Below are 14,075 nucleotides of genomic sequence, written 5' to 3' on the forward strand. Positions count from 1 at the left end.
ACAATGACCCTTCTTTCTTTCTTAACAGAGGCAGTCTTGAGGTGCAAAGTCGACTCCCTTTTCCTATGTGGCCTTGTGGGCTGGCCTTGCCCCACATTCTCACCTACCTCTCCTTCAAGATCCAGGGCCTCGAACCTATTACGGAGGGACACCTGGGGAAGCAGGGCAGGAAGGGGGGAGGGTTTCCCACGACGTCGAACTGGAACTCGCTTCCAACCCTCGTCGTCTTTTTGGTCCCCTACCTCTGCGCAACAGCTACAGGGCAGGGGCTGCCTCGGGCCATCCCCCTCTGTGTGAGAAGGCAGGGGGTCCTTCCCCTTTTGGGGGGTATCTCCCTGGAACCGTTTCGACTGGCCCGCCAGGGAGTTACTCCACCAGTCGATTTCCCTTTCACACTCCCTGATGGTCCTCAGTGTCTCAACCTCCTCCTTAAGTCTTGCCACCAGGCTAAGCAGATCTTCTACCTGCTCACACCTCACGCAGGTGGAATGCTGTCCTCCCTCCCCCGGCAGCAGCAGGCTCTGGCACTCCCTGCACCCAGAGACCTGAACAGCCACGGTCTGGGACGGGGTCTCTGTCTGAGTTGCTGTAGTCACCTTACTGCAAGCTCTCTTTCTGGAAGCAACCATATTGGTGCGCAGTCTGGGACACCAGCAACACGACCTGCTTGTTCCTCCCTGTGGCCGGTGGGCAGCGACCGGTCGCTGCCCTCTCAAAGGCTTTTTCAAGGCAAGCAGCAGGGGAGTGGTCGCCGTCACCGTGGAAACGCCCCCCGCCACGTCAGCCTCTCTCTCGCAAGGGCTGCTGGGGCTTCGGGGATCGGGAGATGTCGGGAATCGCGATGTCTCTGCGCTATCCCCTCTGATTTTCCTAATCTCCGTTGACCCTCGCGTCGCTGAAGCGTGCCGGCTGTGGCTCTAGCTAGGCTAGCTCCGATCAGCTGACTGAATGCTAGTAGCGAGTTTAGGCCGCTTTTAAATCTCCCGCCGTCACCGTGGAAACGCCCCCCGCCACGTCAGCCTCTCTCTCGCAAGGGCTGCTGGGGCTTCGGGGATCGGGAGATGTCGGGAATCGCGATGTCTCTGCGCTATCCCCTCTGATTTTCCTAATCTCCGTTGACCCTCGCGTCGCTGAAGCGTGCCGGCTGTGGCTCTAGCTAGGCTAGCTCCGATCAGCTGACTGATTTGTGTGTGTGTGGAGAGAGTTTGTGTGTGTAGGGAGGGGGTGGCCTTTAAATCATTTTTACAGTCTGCAAAGGGTAAATCAAGCATAATGCCACTTCTTCTTGATTGGGAGCTGTTGCTTGCATCTTCTTATGTCTGTAAATAAGAACAGATGTGTTGTTACTCATAACAGTTTTGATCAGGGATCTCCCAAACATAATCTATGTTCGTGGGTATGTTGGTCTTGAGAAAACACAGTATTTTCTGTCAAATCAAGAACTGTCAGATCTGTGTACTTCCTTCCACATCAGTGAAATGGAAAATACAGATTTCATGTTCACTAACAGAAAAAAGACCAAACTAAATTGGTCATAAAATAGTCAAAAAAAAAAAAAAGCGTGGAGAAATCAGAGTAACTCTTAATTGTTGTTCATCTAAATTTAGCCCAGTATGCTAAAAGAGGGGCTGTATAAGTGAGGGTTCATCATAGCATGAGTGTCTTGACTTGAACAAGTTTCAGTGGCCTCTAAATCAGAAGCCAGCTCTGATTTATTCTTATGACTAGCTGAAATTTCACGGTCCTGCTGGTGAGGTGTTTAAGAACCATGTCTGCAAAGTACTAGTCCAGCAATTTTTATTTCGGGATTTGGGAACTAATAATCTATTTTTATGTCAAGAATTATCTATAAAGAAGAGCAATTATGTACAAGCTATTGTGCCATGAATGTAGGTCCCTGTAATGGTCAAAAAGTCAAAATTTGGCCAGAGTGGGACTGAGATTCTCACACTGAACAGGCAGCCTGAAGTTTTAATAAATATGGTTTAGATGATGGCTGAAACAGATAATATTAACTGACATTAAGAAAAAATATTAACCCAGTTTTCCTGACTCAGCCTTTGGGTCCGATTTAGCCTTTTGGGACTTTGTATAATCTTTTGAGAATAGCTGATACGGTATTATTTAGGTATTAATATGTTAAGTATTAGTAAAAGTTAGATATTAAGAAAAAATATTTCAAAACTTCCTTTTTAATTTTTAAGCTTTTGCTTGGAAAAAGGCAAAGTTTAAGATGGAAAATAGTGGAAACTGAAGGATATTATTTCCATGGGTGGACCATCTAAAAAGTACATCTTGCTTTGTAAAGATTGGTTCAAGTATTTTATTCGGTTACCTCCTTAATGCTTTTTAAAATGCTCTTTCCTCCTTCTTTCATTCCCTCCTTTTTCTATGAACATTTGCACTGAAATTAAATTTTGCAGCCTGCACTGAGCTTTCCTTATGTGTGTAAGCATGGAGGTCACAGAGGCCTTTCCACACATTGCATGTAGGGAAGGCAGTCATTAATGAGGATTGCCAAAGTGAGAAAAGAGAATGCAGTTGTAAGCAAATTCCAGAAGCACACTGGTTATAAAAGACTTGGCTCCATTCTATGTATTTGCAGCCTGGTAAATGGTGAATGCAAGCTTGTAAACTTGCTACACAGATTATTGTTTTACAGTTAGCCTTTTTACTGTACGTAACTTGGACAGCTTTCCATATCATGGCCATATTTATATGGTTCTACCACTACAGCTGCCTTTGTGCATGCTCCGACTGGTAGCAGGCCTTTGATCAGAGGAGATGATGTTAGCCTTTTACGCTTGGGTTAATTCAGGAGCACCTTGAGAGCGCTTGGACTAACCTCTGAGGACAGTTTACATACACACTGCTCATGTGACTGTATCTCGGGTGCATGCACATCACAGAAAATGTTGAAAGCCTTCCAATAAATGCTATGATGAAAATAAATGGAAAAATCATGGAAAATTGATGCCAGCAGTTCAGTTGGAAACAACAGCAACAACAAAAAAAGCTCAGATTTTTCACTGCCTGTATGTTGTGTTTGTCTCTGATCTAGTGGAAGTTTTGAAAGAGGGTGCAAAGACTGTAAATCTAGTGCTCTTATGAAGAGACATGGGCATTCATTAACTTCCACTTGTAGCTATATTCTAACATCATCCATTAGGCTGATTAAAGTTATGAATATTGGTATTGTATGTTGATGGTATTTTGATATACTTTCTGCTGGCAAGTATGTCTGAAACATTTCATATTAAATGACTAATCTTGGGAAGCAGGTCCTAGATCCACTGTTTTACTATAATTTTACAATGGTAGTCAGTGTTTTCAAAATAGTTTTCAGTCAGTGCTATGTACACGTGTGCAGAGGTAAGTACTTAAGTTTTTTTTCAGAAAAAAAATTTACCCACATTGTTAGCTTAAAGACAACTTCTGTTGGAATTCTTTCCATTCCCTTTCATAATAGTCACCCATAAAAACATCACAGAAACCTTTCTTGAGACCTTTAAATAATAAAAAATATGGTTAATTTTAGGGATGTGTGTTTAGTAAAAATTTCAGAAGAATACATAGATTTACATTTCAGATTTTAATCAGAATGTTTCTTCATGGTAATAACTTGGGTTTTTTTGTAGGTTTGTGGGTTTTTGGTTTTTAAACAAATCCAAATATCCCAACTGTTTTCTTTTCAATTAGTTTTATGTGCAAATTGCTCAAATTCAGTGAGAATTTGAGAAAAAGCTTTTAGAAGCAGTCACCAAATAAAAGGTTTAAATTTGGTTTAAATTGATACTTTTTAATGTGTAGCTACCAGGACATCACACTTTAATCAAAATAGATCAGTTCTTTTGAAATCTGCTGGTTGATGTGGTATGGGAACATGACTACAACTCCATCTATCTAGAGAGAATTCTGCTTATACATTGCAGTGTATTTTCAGAGGATTTATATTTTTCCTTAATTTTTATTACTGAACCAATTTGCATGAAAACAGGATCTTTGTTCCATAGGGATTCATTAGATCCAGATGTTTGTTTTCTATGTAAAGTCATAATCTCATTTGTGGCTCCGCATTTGGTTTTGGCAAAATGGTGATGACAAAGAAAGGATTATGACTTTTGCATGGCATAAGCGCCTGTGATTGATAGATTCCAATAAAGCAAATACTTTGTTTCCATACAAATTTATTCTGTAGTATGAAATTTTGTAAAGGACTCGGGATTCTTACCTTGCTATCTATCTCAAGGAGCTTACAAGCAAGACCTTGTTACTCTTCCAGCCACCTGCACTGGGGAAAAGAATTGGAAAAGAGGTGTCAGAGTGGGCTTCTTTAAGAAGGGTTAGTAATCCAGCTTTCACTGGTCATCTTTGTATTTGTAGCTGAAAATCATTTTGGAAACTAAAACTGTACCAAACACACTGAAGCTGTTCATCCTGTAATCTCCATCATCTTGTCCTGGCCACCATCTCTCTTCAGAGAAGGTGATAAAGTTTTAGTGTTTTATCCAAGTCTTTTACAGCCTTATTTTAAAGTAATTTTTCATCTTTATTACTTTTTACTTTTTCTCCCTCAGTATTGTGTTTTGTTTTGTGTTTTTAAATTAGTATCCATTGTCTGGCATGAAACAATACTTTATTTCCTGCTGCCCTTTGCAGGAAATTCCTAGTTTAGTTAAGTCCTTTGACCTCTTCATTTTCTCTATGTTCCTTTATAAGAGAAATATCTTTGTTCATGGATTCCTTTCAGGGTTTTTTGTGAGACCCAGTATCCTAGTAAAAAAAAAAGACTGTGGATTCTTGAATGATTGCAACCTATTATTTTTTTTTTTAATGCTACAAGTTTCCAGAATTAGAACAAAACATGTGTTTATGCACCTTGAATTAATTTTTAGCCCTAAAGCATGTTAGAAATAGCTGCTAGTCCAGACAAGCCTGTGTTCTGAGACTACGTTAAAAGTTTATAAAGGTGGTCTGCTTTAGTATCATTACGCAGAAGACTTTTCCTGCATGGTATAATTTGTAATACTAGCTATTTCATCTTTATTAGGTTTAAGTTTAATGATATCAAGTATTCTGATTGTTCTAACAAGTTTGGTCAAATGTCAAATCTAGTTAGCATCATTTCTCAATAAAACTTAAATTTGTTGCCTCTGGCTTTGGACCAGCAATTTTGTGTGTGCATGTTTGTGTGTAATAAATACACAAAGATTCATTGGTAGCTGTAAAAGAACAGAGATTAAGGTTTTAAAATGTAAAATAAGAAATCACACTCTACAGAAGGCTTGAGGGAATGTTAGAAACAAGGAGTATTTGTCACTTCCAAGTTAAAACAAAGTGGTTATAAATACATTGTTCACATTAACATCACTCTTTTGGGTAAACTGTGCATAAAGGCTTTAAAATAATTGAAGTGAAGAAAGCAAGTTACCGCGAACACTAGAATTACTGATCATAGGTAGAAGGGTAGTGTTTAAGGATTAACTGAAATCTGCTGATTGTCTCTGTAGAAATTTGAAGAAGGTCTTACCCAAAGAGTGATCTGATGGATAATTCAACTGTATGTAGATTCTATAAGGATGGTGAATAACGAAGTGAATGAAAATGTCATTTTAATTGCATATTTTTCTAGAGCATAACAGCCCAGGAGGAGATTTTTTAATTTTTTAATTTTTGCTACTTTCTGCTCCATAAAATTTTGGAATAATTATGGGAAAAAAAAAAGCTGTATAAATGGAATTTAATGTTTGAACAGGAAGACTGGTATAGTAGCAATGCTGGAAAAGTGGGTAACTCCAGAGAGGCTGTTCACTGGTGGTGACATACATATTTGTGTACTTTGTATTGTTTTTCACCCAAAAAAACCTTGCAGGTATAGTGAGAATAGCCTTTACCTTTTTGCACTGAGAGAAGGTGAGATTACAACAGGTGTTGAGCTTGACAGCTCTGAAAGACTTCAAAGCATATAGCACGTGTCCTAAAATACACTGTTAGAGGGAACAAAATGCAAATCAGAGAGTAAAGACTGGCTTCCACAGGCAGTCCTAGTGCATATGTTCTGTACTGCCAACTGCTAGGCTTGGACATGAACAGTGCAGGCAATGCCTAAAAGATCATTTTGCATAAGGTTGTGTCCTGTGCTGGAAATGTGAGTTATGATGTGATTGTATGGACATTCGGCTACTGTCTCTTGCTCCCTGAGTGTTTCAGTATGTCTTTCCTTAAGAGATCAAGAGAGCTGTTCTCTGAGAGAAGGGACTGAAGCGGAAACCACAAATGGGAATGGGGAGGTGGATGGAGAAAGATCTTGCCCCTCTGTGTTCAAATCACCACCACATCCATATTGTCCCTGAAATAATGTGCCTTACAGATAGCTTTACAGTGCTGAATTAACTAAAAAATATGTCTGTAAAGGGAGCTAAAGTATCACCCATGATGCAGAAATGTGAAAAAACTGAGGAGTGTGATTAAGGAAGGATCTAGGTATCATTGGAAACTCAGTTTCTGTAGTGGTGTAACAGCATCCATTTAGCTCTTGCACAGAACCAATCAATTTCGGGGCATTGGCCTTTCACAACTTGCAACACAAAAGTAAGTCTGACTCTCTTAATCCTGAATCAGGTTCAGAATGATTAACATTTATAACGTACCCACTTAATAGCTAGTGGCTATCCAGTCAAAGGAGATTTATATCTGCTTAAAATAGCTTAATGCTCCCCCAGGGTCCCTTGTCCAGTTGAATGGCCAAAATGGACAGGTTCAGTACTCTCTTACAGCAAACTGTAGACCCAGTGGCTACTTGCACATTTTTATCTGATACATCTTGTCAAGGATAATGCCAAAACTAAGCTGTAACAGCAAATCTTGTAAAGGGTCTTGTCTGCAGGAAACTCTTTTCAGAGACTGTCCCAAACTGTCAGAACTGGTGGGTTTGCTGTGCAGGGAATTGTGTGACACTGTGTTAGCACTTGGATGCAAAATGACACACATCACTGTCAGAAAAAATTTGGCTTAGAGGGATTACTGAACAGCACATTAGCCGTTCTCATTTAGAGTTAGGAAACATTTAGCATTGTGCATATGACTTTCAGGTGTCCTTGTGTGAAGCCTGGATTCAGAGGCGCTGAGCATTTGACCTGAAGAATAATACTGGCATTGAGTAAAACGGTTTGTGCAACGGTTTTTATTTTATGCTAAGTATGATTTTACAATATTCTTAAGTACAGACAACCCTACTGAGGTAATAGTTAAGCATCGCAGCCACATAACATGGCAAATAATGTAGTTAAAATGAGTGTACTTAAAGAAATCAGCTGGAGCCAACATGTTCTTAAAAGTCTACTCTGAAAGGCCACTATTTGCTTATTTTTACATTCTTTATGATGAGAGAATAATCCTCATTTATAATGGAAAGGTTCTCCAGTCAAAACGTCTAAATGGGTATGTAGTCCATTCTTCATGGGTATGTAGCCGTTCTGTCATGGAGAAAGATCCAGGAAAAATCCAGAAAAAATCTAGTAGTAAATTAAAAGTTTGACAAAATGTTGACCCCTGTTTTGTCTATTGCTCAGAAGACAGGAAAGTAATTTGCTATTTACATGTAAAGCAACTACATGAACACTTCATTTTACCTGTTCTCTTTGGCTTGTGCTTTGAGAGTAGGAAAGGTAAATCTAATCCTAGTACAGTCTATGTAAAGGAGCTGTGTAGCATGGGGAATGATTTTTAACTTGTTCTCTTGCCCTAATTCACCTGTCTCAGCAGATAAGGTGATTGCTCTTGCATTCAGATTATTGTCCAGAAATGCTTATCTGGTCTTTCCATGCACTCCTTCATGAAGTTGCCTAGTAATATGTCTTGCAGGGCTTGCAGAAGTAATCTGGTAAATCGGATCTTGTCTGTAGTCAAGTTTCATCTTGTAGGATCATTCGAATTCCAGGCCTCTTTAATCAGTGCAGTCTAATCAGCAGTACTCCAAGGGCTCCCTGGCTCCCTTTGTGGGACAACAGAGAATTGAATCAAAGACAAATGCCTTGAATTTTGCAGCAGTCAGGGAGAACTGTGGCAGTTTTAGCTGAAACTTTGTTCTGGGAAGTAAACAGGCTCCCAAAAGCATCTACTCCTGTGCTGCCTGTAGCAGAGCTATTTTGATGTGAAACTTAAATGACATAAAATTGTATTAAGAAAAGACAGTAGCTGTACTGATTCCAAATGTAAGTAAACGTGTTGAGCCTCGGTGCTCACGAAGAAAATAGAGTGTACTCTGTGCCCATAATTAGCACGTTTCCAGGAGACTAGCAAATGTTTTATGATGATATTCACAACCGTAGCACCATCAGGAGCGGTCCTGCATTTCAACTTAATTGAGCCACTGTTATGACATAGCCAAGCTTTTCAAGTGGCAAAATTGTAATTATAGAGAGTGCTTCTCCAGCACTTTCTATTGGATAGCTGCTTTCAAAATACTAAGCCTTCCTAATACATCTGTGAGGAGGATTTTCCTGGGGTAACTTCAGATGCATGGTTCCTTTGCTAAGCCCCTGGCTCCTTAAGAGAGAGAACAGCATGTATCATGTCTTGAAATGGTGCAATCTAATCCCATTTCCTTACATATCTACTGTAGGGACACCTCTTCCCTTTGCAGTAGGGACGGCTGTGCAGCAGGAGCTCAGAGATAAGGTGGTACCCGCACTATTTCAAGCACAGGCCCTGTGATTGTTCTAGCTTACCAGGGCAAAGTGGAAAACTTGTCTTGTGTTCACTTTTCCATCCAATAAATAGGGTCTTGAGCAGGCAGTTATAGAATGTGGTATTTTGCTGAACCTTAATGGTAATAATGCACATATAAGTCTAAAAACTGAGAAGGAGCAGCATGGAGCTGGCAGCAATGTTGGAGTTGCAGTTAATTATAGATTTGTGGCAACTCGTAGGAAAGGTGTGTTCAACCAAAGGTCACGCTTTAAAGCAGTCAAGAGTTGATTCTGGAGAATCTATACCTCAGATGGAGCTTTCAGAGTGGCTCAATTGCCTGATTGCAGAAATTGATGAAAGGTCTACCATTGCCTTTTGCTGCACTGAGCCAAAAGAGCAGCCTTTAGGTAGCATGCAGGTTGGAAGAGTGTAGAGGTAAAATAATGAAAATAGAGAAAAGGAGCAGCACGTGTAACAAGGGATCTCCTTTTGCTTAATGTGTTCGTGTTGGAGACCAAAACCATTGTGCAAGTTTTGATTTCTGGGGTGCTGTGGAAACTGTGTGAAACGAAACTCATTTTACCCGAGTGCCTCAGAGCATAGACACCATGAAGGCATATATTCAAGCCTACTTCATTCCTCCAACATGACAGAAGCTACTCTCTTGGTTTAAAAAAATACTCCTACTTTTGTTGTTTTGGGCTGGATTTTTATGGTATTTTTTTCCTGTTTACCTTCAGCAGTTGTGTGCTATGATGTTCCATTGCTACGAAAAGCTCTGGGACATCACTTTATATGCACTACTCATGGTGCTGTATCAATGCAAATCATTGTTGGCTTTCCTTGCTTTTCATGCTAGACAGTCTGGCATTATAATTGCTTGGTTCTAATATTTCCTGTCACAGGGCTATCAATTTGTTTTCAATTTCTCCACCTGTTGGGCTGGCTCAGGTATCCCACAGGGTTTTGTCCTAGGCATCCACTGCTTAAGTTAATTTATTATGCTTCCAGCTCTGGAACATAGGCACCCTGAAGCATTTTTACGAACAGGATTGTATTACAGGGTTGGTTTTGTTTTCCAGAGATTTTGGCAGGGATGTAGTCGAGTTTTTTCTTCTTTATTTTCTGCATTCAAGCCTTGTTGTGAATCTAGTTATTATTGCACTGCATAAAGGTAAATTCTCTGACCAATTTTCTGGTCAATAGTGTGTTGTGTCTGTCTGCTGCCACAGTGCATGCTGAGCAAATGGACAGGATGGGGAAGAGCACCTGAATAAAGGTCTTTACAAATGATTGTTTCCACATGATTCATTTGCCTTTCCTGTGGTTAACCTTGAAAATTACTTGTAATATGGTGGAAAGAGGCCAAATTTTGCTTTCTGCAGCACAGATTTCAAAAGGCAGAACTTGGCCCAGGGGGAGGCATTGGAAAATAAGCTGGAATAACATGGCTAAAAAGAAGAGGAGAAGAAACAGTCTGTCCTCTTAACCAAAGCTCATGACCTGTTGCTGCGCTGACTCGGAGACCAGAATAAGAATAGTAGCAAAGGTAGCATTGAATCAGTTCTGTGCTGGGCATTTGAAGCTCTTAGGAATGTATCTGTAAGGCAGTGTCCTGAAGTCTGGTACAACAGGTTGTTGGCTGGAAAAGACCTAGCAACTAGGAATGTATAACATACTAAGGCATGAAAACCACATGTCTTTCTTACTACCGAGTCCTGTGTGCTGGCTGCACCATGTTTACCTTTCTATGGGATGTAAGATGTGCTTTGCACAATGTTTACGGGGAGAGGGGTGGAAGCAGTTGCTGTTATTTCTTAAGCAGCAGCCAGAACAATTTAAAACAGCCCAAAACTTTCTTCTAAGCCTTCTTTAAGTACTTATTGCTCATATTAGCCATCTAAGGAGAAAGGTTGCTCCTTATGTGTTTAATAACTAGACATAGGTGTGAACTGAAGAGAGGTTGTAGGGCAGCATGGATTAAGCCTTTGACTACCTTGTGGCGAGTGTAAATAAGCACAGGAGAGAGCCATCCTTCATGGGCAGGATGGATGAACATACACAGTATCCTTCTTGGTCTCTTCAAGTAAGATTTATGTATAACAAGGAAAATCTGTGTTTACATGAAGAGCAGCGATGAATAAAAAAAAAATAAACCCACTCTTTTTCAGGATTTGCTCTGAGATCTCTTGATAAAAATGTTAAGAAAATAATTTTTATATAAGACAAATCTCAGCCACCTTGGTGACAGAGTTGCCACTACAAAATTGTGCTCTGCATAACCTACAATTTTTTACTCTTCCTACTTTGATAGAGTAATACTGAAATATTGAATACTTTGTCTTATCCATCTTCCCTTTCTTCCTAGCAGATACAGAAAGTAAAAACAGCCTGAGCAGTGGGCTTTGTATTTTTCCTGTGGTTTAGTCAATTTAATTTTTGATTTGTGAACCAAAAATGTTGGGGGCAGGAGGTCTAAGTAAGAAGGGGAGTGAAAGCAAACCTTAAATCTCTTAGTAAAATGCTTGTTCTGCTCTTTCTGCTGGAGGATGGGGTGTAGGGGGGTGAAGATAAACAGCAGAGCCATTACAACTTGGCCTGAGTCCAATCCCTTAGTTACATCTAGGCCTTTAACTCTGCCTGAGAAAGTCATTTTAAAGAAATACGGTTATTACATGCATTAGTCCTTGCATCCTGGGAGGTACATCTGTACTCTTCAATCTTTCTGGATTACCTCAAATGTTTCCTGAAGGCTTTTAAATCCAGTGAAGACCAATCTGAGAGAATTCTCCCTGCAATCCTTTTCTTTTTCTGGCCTCACAATCAGAAAAGAAAAGAATTTGCAAGCACCTTGCAAGCTGTGTTTTAAAAAACAGGAAACTAGCGAGAAAATGTAAAATGGTCTGTAAAAACACTGCAGACAGGGAATGTGTCAGAAGCAGAGCTTCCACCTGGAATGAAGGGTGATTAACTTCTCAGATTCTGTTCTCAAATCAGTGTTTTCTGAGAATACAGCCCATTGGCTCAGCTGGTCAAAATTATTGTAGCTTCCCTGATTTCAGTGGATATGTACCAGTTTACTGCTGCTGAAAATGTGACCCAGCAGGATAAGTGTGCATAGCCTTCAAAAGGCACTCTAAATCATACACTTGATTCCAATGATACTTTTGATAGCCTTTCACTGATGAAACTGAATGGTTCTGTTCCCAGTTTACATCAATGTGAACTGAAATGGAATCGAGGCCAACATCACTAATCATTTGAATTCTGTCGTTGGGCATAGTTCTGAAATATGATCAGAGATAATTGCCCTCTGTTTAGTGTTCTGAGGTTAAAAATAAGCCAAAACTGAAATCTTAATCAGTAAATGCCTCTATTTGCTTGGAGTTATAACAAGTTCACAATTACATTCTGTAAAATAATTAATCCAAAAGCCAGTTGTGAGCTAATGCTGCTGGTTCTACTGCTGCCATGAAACTGTTCCATGTTTCATCCCCTGCAATGTACCACTGCACATTTGACTTCTGGATGTGGGCCACAACGAATTTGCCATCTGCATAGCCTCTGTGTCTTGGCTTCTCTCTTTGATGTTCTTCTCCAGGAGGAAGCAAATAATGAGCAGGCCTGGTGATGGTCAATTGAGCCTATGGAGAAAGCGGTTAGAACACTGGTTTTCTCACCATGGTATACAGATCTCTGTCCTAATGGTGCCAAGAACCATCTCCAAATGGCTCATCTGTTGCTGAAAGCAGATGGTTTGCCTCAACTAGCAGAGAAACATGAATTAAAACAGTCCTTGGTGCATTATAAATGGAAAGAATTAGAAGATCCATAAAAATTACTTATTGTGTTAAATATTATGTTTGCTTTTTCTGTGAAATTTTCCCCGTGCCAAAACTAGCTGTAAGGGACTTGAACTTATCTTCAGCACAACCACTTTCCAAGAGTTCCTTCTTGACTCCCCTTTCTTTCACTTAACAGTAAATATTCATAGCAGTAAACTGAATCCATACGTTACAGATAATATTTCCTTTGGACGATTACCTTCAAGCCAGTATTGACCATACCATGAGAAAGATCCTGTGGCAGGATTTTCAGACATTGACATGTATGTAACTCACTGGAACCTCAGTAGAGAGTTTGTAAGTGTTTACATATGAAAACTGTCACAGCACCAGAATCACAGTAGCTGCAGGTTGGCTCATCTGTCTGGAATTCATAGAGAGGAAAAATTGAGAGCAACAAAAGAGTGATTTGTTTTTAAATTTGTATCAGGGAATTCATGCACAATATTAACTTTTAGTAAGCTTTACAGGCAACTCTTTTTACAGTGTCAGCATGAGGCATTTCCCCTTTTGGTTTAGCTTACATGCAAGCCAAAAAAACCCCTGGTTTTTGCTTTCTGATAAACTGTACAATTCAAAGGTCAATAATGGTGTCATGTACCAGAAGTCACTTGCCGTGCTACAAAGAGCTTAAGGGTACATGTTTTAATGTGATCTGTCAGCACCTTCTTAACAGATTTAGTACGTATTTGTAATATATTAGTAGTTTCATTTTTAGATTTAGCTTTCAACCCAAATAACAGTGGGAAATTGATTGCCAGCTCAGTGGTTTCCGAATGGAACCAGATTGCTGGGCATGAGTTACAGCCACAAAAAATGCAGCAAGATCCTCAATGGGACGTGATGAATGGGAGATATTTTGTACATGGACATATCTGCTTTCATTAGGATAGTCTAAAGGATAGTCTGAATTTTTAGACTAAAGAAAAGCTCAGCCGGGTGGTTAGAATTCCACTCATTTGCAGTGAAGCACCATGAGCTGAGAGACAGTCACTGTTTGCTTCCCTTTTGTGCTGAGGAAAAAAAGCTCAGGGTACCTTAGAGCTCGAAGCAGTTATTCATTGTGCTAGGAAGTCAGTATCGAAACTCCATTAACTTTATGGAGGCCAGAATGCTGCTTCTCATGCTCACTTTAGTATTTTCTCAAATTACAGAGAAAAGGAGAGATATTTGCCAGTGACCTTGATGTCTCTGCCCACTTTCTGTTGGAAAAGGATGGGTTATTTACTAGTTTCTATCATAGAATCTTAGTTAAAAGGAAAAGCTTACTCATATGAGCCAAACAGTGTTGGAACTTATTGGAAAATAATCCCTTAGTGGTAAATAATAAGTGCTATATTCACCTACAACTCATGCTGGTATATGAGTTCTCTGTTATAAATACTGAAGGAATAATGATTACACATCCATGTAACTAACATTAGTCAGCCATATCCCCCCGCAACGATACTGACTTACTGAAACAAAATTATCAAACTGTTAAGTATTTCATTTATTAATTTCCTTTTCTATATCCAGTTTCTCTTAGGGATAACTATT

This window comes from Pezoporus flaviventris, unplaced genomic scaffold (assembly GCF_033815535.1).
Source record: "Pezoporus flaviventris isolate CSIRO_AGI_PZ_B2104156 unplaced genomic scaffold, CSIRO_AGI_Pfla_v1 ptg000021l, whole genome shotgun sequence".
NCBI lineage: Eukaryota > Metazoa > Chordata > Aves > Psittaciformes > Psittacidae > Pezoporus > Pezoporus flaviventris.